This window comes from Cynoglossus semilaevis, chromosome 6 (assembly GCF_000523025.1).
Source record: "Cynoglossus semilaevis isolate Cse_v1.0 chromosome 6, Cse_v1.0, whole genome shotgun sequence".
Classification (NCBI taxonomy): Eukaryota; Metazoa; Chordata; class Actinopteri; order Pleuronectiformes; family Cynoglossidae; genus Cynoglossus; species Cynoglossus semilaevis.
In genome coordinates, this window is record NC_024312.1 from 672809 (window position 1) to 682231 (window position 9423).

At 42.9% G+C, this 9423-nt stretch overlaps 1 protein-coding gene and 1 long non-coding RNA gene across 2 annotated transcripts in view; one reads left to right on the plus strand and one right to left on the minus strand.

Annotated features, from left to right (window-relative positions):
- LOC107988687 (uncharacterized) overlaps window positions 1–6002 on the plus strand; it is a 14370-nt gene extending 8368 nt beyond the window's left edge. Inside the window, exon 3 of the long non-coding RNA XR_001760163.2 lies at window positions 4589–6002. This is a non-coding gene — a long non-coding RNA (uncharacterized LOC107988687). The remainder of the gene's footprint in view (window positions 1–4588) is intronic.
- The window catches only part of det1 (DET1 partner of COP1 E3 ubiquitin ligase), a 54515-nt gene that overhangs the window by 30848 nt on the left and 14244 nt on the right, over window positions 1–9423 (minus strand). The window contains exon 3 of the mRNA XM_025056204.1: window positions 289–379. The gene's annotated coding sequence lies outside the window, so the exon portion shown is untranslated. The remainder of the gene's footprint in view (window positions 1–288; window positions 380–9423) is intronic.

Below are 9423 nucleotides of genomic sequence, written 5' to 3' on the forward strand. Positions count from 1 at the left end.
AGTGAGGAGTGGAGGGGGGGGAGGGAGGGGAGGGCAGGGGGTGAGGGCATTTCAGGTAGCCGAGGGTTCGTCTGAGGATGACAGGGAGAAGGGAAAAATGATTGGGGGGTTGGAGGGTGAGGTGGGCGCGGGTGGTGCCGCACAGTGGCACAGTGTTGTGGGCTTTTATTTCTGTTTGATCGTCGTTGTTGGTATTTTTGGTGACATTGTTGTTAAGAGTTCAGACCGACAGAGGAGAGAAGATATGAAATCACTACTGTGGAAATACTGACTCTAGGATTTACTCACTGGTTGTTGTTGGCTGTCTACTGCGGTCGTTCGTTTGATTCGTTTGATTCCGAAGCTCTTGACTTTTGGTCCGTGTTGATCCTTAGAAGGACTGTGGAAAAATGAAGACACCGTCAGTCTGACTGTGACTCAACACAACAACAACATTTATGTTTGTCACGATGACAGCAGAAAATGTGGCAGGAGTTTCAAACAACGTGTTTTTTGGTGGTTGTTAATGCCTCTGTGCCTGTCCAGAAAGCGTAAAGAAAGTCTGTAACATCTTGTTGCCTTCTGACCTCTAATGCCTCTGTGCCTGCACTGGCTCTACACATACTGGGGCCCATTGTTGTAGCCAACACTGAGCCACTGGTTAGTGGTTAGGAATTCAGCAGAAAACTAGAATTCAGTAAGGAAATAAAATAAAATCAGTTTTTCGCTCAATAAGACTACACTAATCAGTGCACACGCAAAAGGAAACCTGGGGCAACAAATAGTCCAGATGTACATGTAGGAATGAAAATAAATGTCATATATACCCATAGGGAAAGGAATGCGTTGTTAAAGTTTTTAAGCAAATATTAAACATATTTACATTTTATAAAATCAACAGTTTTTCTGTATTTTATAACCAACGCTGCCTTTAAGACCCGGTTGTGCCGACTATTCCAGAGCGACGCGGCACAACCGTCAGTTCGGGGGTTAATGCTTCGCAGACATGACTAATGGATGACCAGTGTTAAATCCGCTGGTTTCAAATGTCAGCACCTGATGTGCCAGTCGCCTCGTAAACTGCCAGCCTCACGACACAGGCTGGAACACATCAACAAAAGAACCAAGGTCTAATAGGACAGCATTCAAACACAGAACATAAAAAAAAATAAAAAATGAGTATCAACTGTTGCGGCCGAACCCTGACTCAGAAGCGCCATGTTTTATTGGCTTCTGTGAGCAGAGCTTTGTGCGGAGCTGCAGCGATTAGGAAAAAAAAAAAAAAAAAGACAGGAAACAATTAGCATAAATCAAATCAATAATCATTGTTAATGACTGGAGATTATAGAAAAACTACAGCCACCGAAATCTGTGGACCAGTGTTTGAGCACCGATCTGCTGTTGTTGTTGCTAAACAATGGCCATTTTTACCGCGTGTACACGTTAACCACAAGATAAATCGTCGTTTTTAAAAGGGCATGATCATTTAAACCAAGGGCGTCAAACATATGGACCGCGGGCCAAAAACAGACCGACCCGTTTCAGTTGGCTATCGATGTGTTATTGACAACTGAACCCGTCACAGTCTCACACAAACTCTTGTGAAGATAACTGATAAATCGGGGGGGTCAAACATATGGCACGTGGGCCAAAACTGGCCCGGAAGGGGGGGTTCAATCCGGCCCGATGGATGAATTTTGAAAAGTGGAAAAAAGGCAACATCATGTTGATATTTCATTCAATATAAATCTAATACAGTCGTACATATTTGCAGGAAAACATGAGGGGAAGAAACATGGACTTACTGCTGTTTACAGGTCATTATGTTATGATTGTACTGGTCCGGCCCACTTCACATCTAATTATGTCCATACATGGCCCCCGAACCAGAATGAGTTTGACAACCCCTGGTTTAAACCCACAATGCAACCTGTTCTGCAGACGCATTTTAAATAAACTGAGTGGCGTTTCTGCCTGAGCCGCCGCCACGTTTGTGTGGGTGCAGCGCCGACTTCCTCTGAATACAGAACAGGGGGTTAAAACACTGCCAGACCAGTTGCTCTGTGACACAGATGCTTTAATGAAGTGTTGACTGGATGCATCATTATCCTGTCACAGCATTGTTTTCTACTCACGGGAAAAAAGAGACACCGCAGCTTCTAACTACTTAAAAAAAAAAACAACAACTCTGCAACGTTGGCAACAAATGTTGAATTTGAACCTAGCAAATGTCAAAAGATACAAAATATGTGTGGGGAGGTAGCGGGGGGTTGGGGGGGGCTTCTTTCAGGGGGAATCTTAGCAGCAGTCAAAATAAAAAAAAAGATGTTTAGTGAATTCAACCGAAAGGTGAGAAATGGGTTTGAAAAAAAAAATATGGTTGAACAGATGGTGGGCACGACTGATAATGACAGGTAGATAAAAAAGTGTGAACGAGTTGGTGCACGATTTTTTTTTTTGTGGGGGGGGGGGCTGTTGTGTTTACAAGTTAGAGCAGGTGGAAACTGGTTTACTGACAGTCAGGTGTTCGTTCATTGGTCGATAATAGTACTGCAGATACACAGGAAATCCTTATTATTTTAATTGGAGTATGAATATTCAGGAAGTTTACCTTGGTGTTTGTAAACACACACAACATGAAGCTTACCTGCAGGGGGTGCTATATACACAATTTAAATGGCCAAGTTAGTGAATAAAGCAGGCAGTTACGTATATGAACAGACACCATAGCTAACGTTAGCCACAACAGTCCAAGTACAGACACCTGAGCTAACGTTAGCTACAACAGTCCTGGTAAAGATACCAGAGCTAACGTTAGCTACAACAGTCCAAGTACAGACACCAGAGCTAACGTTAGCTACAAAAGTCCTGGTACAGATACCAGCGCTAACGTTAGCTACAACCGTCATGGTACAGACACCAGAGCTGACACAAAAAAAATTCCTGCATGCTACATCGTTGACCAGCAGGTGTTCTCGACGAGAGTCCAAACTGGCGGACAGTGATTGATTGATTAGACGTCCAGAGTGAACGTGGGGCGTGGACTGACTCGATGATTGGTTGAGGGTGCGTGTCACAGCCACTGCTTTTTTTTTTTTTTTTCACTCAAGCTGAGAAAATGTGTCATTTAAAAGGCGAGTTGTTAGAAATGGAACAAGGAGGAGGGAAAACAGGATTCAGATGTTTGGAGCTGCAGCCGCTCGCTCCTCATGACATGATTGGCTGACGGGATAAAAGAGGTGTCCGTCCGTCTGTCTGCTGACTGACAGACGGTCCCTAACATCTGAGCTGTCAGGCTCGACCTCTCTCTCTCTCTCTCTCTGTCTTTTTTTTCTACACAATAATATGAAATTATTTGACACAATAGAGCCTTCAAAAGACTGTGGGCATAAAGAGAAACACAGACAAATGCAAAGCAGGGATCAGGCCTGAAAACAGGAAGGTCAGAAATAAGATGTGGATTTCACACATGAGTAAATCTGCAGGGTTTTGTTTCTTCTTCTTCTGTGGTGCAAACAGCTTGACACTTTTGTCGAGTGTAAAAAAATAGAGAAACAAAAAAATGAAACGCAGCAGCTTTTTTTGTTGCTACTTTTGAGCATTTGAGTATTTTATTTTCCGTTAAATTTTCTATGGTTTAGGATCGTACTGAATAATTAGCCGATGTTTTACCCATATATTTTCAACTGATGACAAACAGTCACATGACGTTAACAGACGATGCAAACTCTTGTAAAGACAACTGATAAATCAGGGGGATCAAACATACGGTGCATGGGCCAAAACTGGCACGTTCAGGAACTTCAATCCGGCCCAGCTTGACGAATTTTGAAAATAATTACTTTCAATTACTTTCATTTTTTTTGACTATCAGAAACACCAGTGTGTAAACCAGTAGACCAGGTTAAGACGACTCCCCCCATCCCTGCCCCACCCTCAGTGAGGCCTCGCCCAGTTCTTTTACAGACCAATCAGATCAGGCTTTGACCTTTGTCACATGTCACCACAGTGGTGGGAGTTTTTTTTTTTTTTTTCATTCTCTTTCTGACACAACTCAAGCTGGCGGTGGAGATTAGCGGGAACTGAACCCAGAACCTTCTGTGAGCCAGGCAGGAATCCTAGCATAGCATCACTTTAGCCTCGCTGGTTGTCCGGCCTCATCCCATAAAACTATTAGTACTACTAATACTTTTTCATGACATCCACGATACATGGAGGGGGGGGGGGGCACAGTTCCGGTTCGTCCGTTCACACGAATCCCGTTCTTTTTTTCTCCGTCTGTGTTTAAATAATCGACGCAGCGCCGCTTCATTTCCATGTCAATGCCTCGCTGCCGCACGTGCACACGTCTCCGAGCGGCACTTACACTTTCACACGTCTTAATTAGGCTCGATTGACAGCATCTGCATCGACAAGGAGGAGCCCTGTTCCCATCGGTTCCGAGTAAGGAACGTGGGAGAAGGCTGACGCCAGCTGTGTATTTGTGCGCACAGACAGATATTTTTTTTCTCTCTCTCCCTCTTTTCTATTTTATGTGAATGACTACAGCAGTTAATGATTCACTGTTGTTGTTGTTGCCCCCCCCTCCTCACCCCCCTCCCACTCCAAGGCCGAGGCAGAGTTCCTGAGTGAGAAGCAAAACGTCGCCGCGTTCCACCTGCACACAGTGAGTAACCGTCGGCACATCGGCCATCTGCCGTCTCAACACACACACACACACACACACACACACACCGCTTCAGTCGCAGCGCTGACATTCCTAGTTCTGTGCCTGGAACCGTTGAAGGTTCTGACGGCGTAAAATTGTAATTTTTTTTTTTTTTTACTTTTCGATTTAGTGAAAATGTCAGGTTTTGTTTTGTCTGTGAGTCTGTCTGCGGGTGAAAGACCCCCGTGATGTGATTTTTGTGATCTTAATGTGCCGCCTTTCACACAGCAGGTGTGTCACTTCATCTGAACAGTGTGTGTGTGTGTGTGTGTGTGTGTGTGTACGTGTGTGTGTTTGTGTCAAGGATGAAAATTTAAAAAAAAGGGAGAAAAACAAAAAGCTTTCTGTCACTGTGAAACACCTCACAGTGCTGCGCTAATTTATTGTCGCTAATCTTTCTGAACTGAACTTATCGTAAACGAATCAAATGTTAATTACATGTATTTATTTTTGGCCACTTTTTGTTTGGCTAACACTTTGTCACTGCGCTAAAAGATGTGTCAAAAATAGTTGAAGTAACGATCGACTACATTTTCTGTCAGATAGCATCGGGATATCGATTTGTCCTGTAGCTCATTAGGAGCTAACAGCGTAAAAAAAAAAAGATTCACAGATTCACAGATAGCTGGATAGAAAATAAAAGGCTAAAAGTTAGCTCCCCAAACACAAAGAGTTGGCTAATAAATAACCAAAACTAACAAAATATAAAACTTAGCTCGTTCTGGCTTTATTAACCAGTTAAAGCTACATCTGTGTTAGCCACAGCGCAGCTAACAGAATATAGTTAATGTGACGTTAGCTACTTGTTTACATATTTGTATCTATTTTGAAAGATTCTTCAGGTTTTTTTCCCCAACTAAACGTATCTTAAAGATTAAACGATAAAAAAAAAAAGTAAAATCACTTTAAGGCTAAAATTAAGTTTTACGACAGCTTTACATTTTTCCCTGATATTTTGACCAAAAACGTGTCATTGTTGTCAACGTTTTGTCCAAAACTTCAAGAACAGAATTTATGTTTCTTTTTATTCGTTTTTTTTTTTTTTGCATCAACGTATGTGTGTGTGTGAGTGAGTGTGTGTGTGTGTGTGTCTTTGCCTGGCGTGTGTTTACAATCCAAGGTTATTCACTCGCACCACATGGATCCGTCCCATGTCCTGATCGCCATGGTTACAGGCCCCACTTATCACAAAGGGCCCCAGCAGATCAGACAGGTGTGTGTCCTGAAGATGTCTCTCCCCGACAACTGTTGCCAGGAACCTTTGTTGCAGATAATGCACAGGTGTTTGTCCTCGGCACCGAAATCAGTGGGAGCGCTAAAAAAAAACAAAAAAAAAAAAAAACATCGTCTCCAGGTTTCACTCTGAGCTGGTGAGTGAGTGTGTGTGTGTGTGTTTGATTGTGTGTGTGTGTGAAACCGCAGGAGGTTCAGCTCCATTTTTAGGAGTTGCTTCGAGTTGACAGTGTAGAAATAAACGACGGAACCTGAACTGAGTTCCAGCAGCCGGTGAATTACAGTTTTTGGAACCGACTGAAAGATTTCTCCTGTCAACAGCGGGCTGCCCCCTGGAGGCACCAAGTATGTGGTTCCTGTGGGAATTGAACCCCAATTTTTTTATATATATATATATTCAATAGTTTTACTTTTTTGTTACCATTACTATCGTACAAGTTTTAGACGTTTTTACCCTGACTGTCATTAGTCAACTCTGAATCCTTTCAGCTAAGTTTTAGAAATTTTTGGATAACTTTTAACTAAATAAGTTAAATATCTACTAAAAAAATATCTACTAAAAAAAACAACAAAAAAAACATGGTAAGCAATGTGATTTTCAAAAACCTTTCAATGAAAACGTAGCCTCCTGGAGTTTTGATTTAATTTTCAGGGTCAAAAAACAGAATTTAGACGGAAAAAAAAAATTATGACGATCGGAGTCAAATGTGTGATGAAAAGCTGAAGCAGGGAGGCAGAAATGAAAGGACTGGGTGAAATCCTGTGAACCCAGGGTGAGGTTTCTTCAACTCACAACACCCCCCCACCCCTCCACCTCACTCTTCTCACCCTTCCACCTCACACCCTGCTGTTCTCCACGGCTCCTCACCTCCCCTCCCTCCTTCTCTTGGCCTCCGCACCAGACCTCGACACCTGTTGTTGTGGAGGCCAAGCTGCTGGTCCACTGTCCCCTCCCTGCAGCGCCACCTTCAGCTGCACGTTCTCACAAGGCCTCCTGCCTGTCAGGTTAACCATGGAACAGTGCGTTTACACACGAGGGGCAAAAGAAGAGCGGCTACAGATCAACCAGGGCGGGAAAAAAAAAATATATTTCAACATGTACTGCATATACTGTAGTACAAAGAGTACAGTGGCACGCGAACCATAGTTTGAGAACTAATGTTGAACTGACCAGCTGGACTGGTGGTAGTCTGGTCCACACCAACACCAGTTTTAGTGTCAGAGTCTCTTCACCTGAAACGACTCGTGGATCGACCCCCCTCCCTCCCCGTCCTCCCCTGTCCTCCCCCCTCTCCTTCCACCTTCACCACATCTAATAAACCTAAAAGGACAAACGTAAGCTCCCTCCAAAAGTTGCCCTTTCCCTCATAAACCTGGTCTCCACCCTCAGACTGTAGATTCACGGCGGAGCTTCATCTGACATTAAAAACACAATTCTTTTTCACATATGTGCGTCTCCCCCTCTCTTCTCTCTCCCCTTCCTCCCCTTCCTCCCCTTCTCCCTGTGTTTGTTTTGCACATCACTTCCTCTGATAAGATTTACAAGATAATTAATATTGACGGGGGGAGGGCGGGGGTCCTGTTCAGTCGTCTGTTCCGTCTACAAGCATCTCCTCACAAATCCATATCGACAAGCCCTCCACCTGTTGGCGAGTTTATTTCTGAGCGCGCGGTGGCGACGCGGTGCGGGGAAGTGAACTGTAGCGTGCGGCTCACACCTGCAGCCAATCGGATTTCACTCAGCCCGTGATTTCATCAGGGCGCCGCTCCACGCGGGAGCTTTACAAAAGATTTGTCTTTCTTTTTTTTGTGCTCTTGTTTACACCCCCCCCTCTTCCTGTCCTCCCGTCTCCACCTTTTCCATATGTCTTCTCACTCCCCCACCTCACACCTCCCTTGCACCCCCGCTCCTCACCTCTGCGCCCTCATCAAGGCACCCCCTCCCCCCACCACCTCCTCTGTTCTTTCTCCTCATGCTGTTACACATATATGTACATGTATATATACATATATATATATATTCATACATATATACACATATATGTACATGTATATATACATATATATATATATTCATACATATATACACATATATACATAAATATATGTGTATATATATATACATACATATATACACATATATACACATACATAAATATATGTGTATATGTTTATATAAACATATATAAACACATTTATACATACATGTGTGTGTATATGTATATATAGACATACATACATACATATATACATATATAACTAAACTTGAATATTTCCTCAATTTATAAATAATTATACTGTATTTTGGTGCGACTCCATTCAAAGTCTAGTTTTTATAGGGTGAGGGTTAGCAATTTTTTTTCTTTTTTTGCGAATTCAATAATAAACATATAAACATAATTACGGCACATCATTATGATTATGACATTTCCACTGTGACTGCTGAGCAGAACGCTGCCTTATTGTCATTTAAATGAGTGTTTTCTTGACAAAAAAAAAAAGAAAAAGTCTGCATCAAATTGCAAGTTAGTTTAAAAACCTGTTCATTTTGTCTCTCCTCATCCATATGGAGACACGGGGGAGGAGACTAATGCATTCAAATTAAATACCACACTGTTAAAAAAAAACAACAATTGTTCCATGGCCTCTGGATGAATATTGGTTTGTTAAAACGGCCATCACAGTATAATTTTTAATTCAACTCAAAACGGGGCGAAAAAAAAGCAGCTGATAACGAAGGATTATCACCGGGGATTTTTTTTTTTTTCCCTAATGTAAATTGATTTAAAGTGAAGCAGGAAAGGTTACCAGCACTGATTGATACTTGAGTGAAAAAATGTACTTCATTTCTCATTCACTCCATACGGGCAATTAATTAGTCAAAGCAATTTGAACTCCACTTCCAGTTTAAAAAAAACAAACCAAAAAAAAAAAACCCAGCGTCATGGAGTTGTTATTATTTTCCACCCAGGGTGAGAACGACCTGCAGCAGAACCTTCTCTCCAGGAACGTCAGGCCATTCGTTTAACAGTCATTTGTCTCCATGAACTTCCTTTAACGAAAAAATTAATCACGATGTAAATGACGTCGCGAGTCACGTGACGTACGTCCCGCGGCCCAGAGGCGGAAAAATTATTCGTTCTGTCGCACGGGGAATAATCACGATGTTAGAGATTATGGACAAGAGGGAGGAGGCAGATTTTTCATTTTAGGGCAGGGCGTGGGGGGGGGGGGGGGGGTGAGGAGGAGGAGGAGGGGTGAGGAGGGTGAGGAGGAGAACACATGTACCTCCCCCGTCCTCCTAACATAGACCAATTACTGGAATGAGCAAATGAAAGGCTACGGCCCATCAGGGCCACCGTAGGGGGTACGAGGCAGGAGAGAGAGGGGGAGAGAGAGAGCGGGGGAGTTGGGGGAGGAACAGAAGGTGAGAGTTATATATATATATATATATATATATTCACCCACACCCATTTTCAACATACACACACACACTGTGGTTC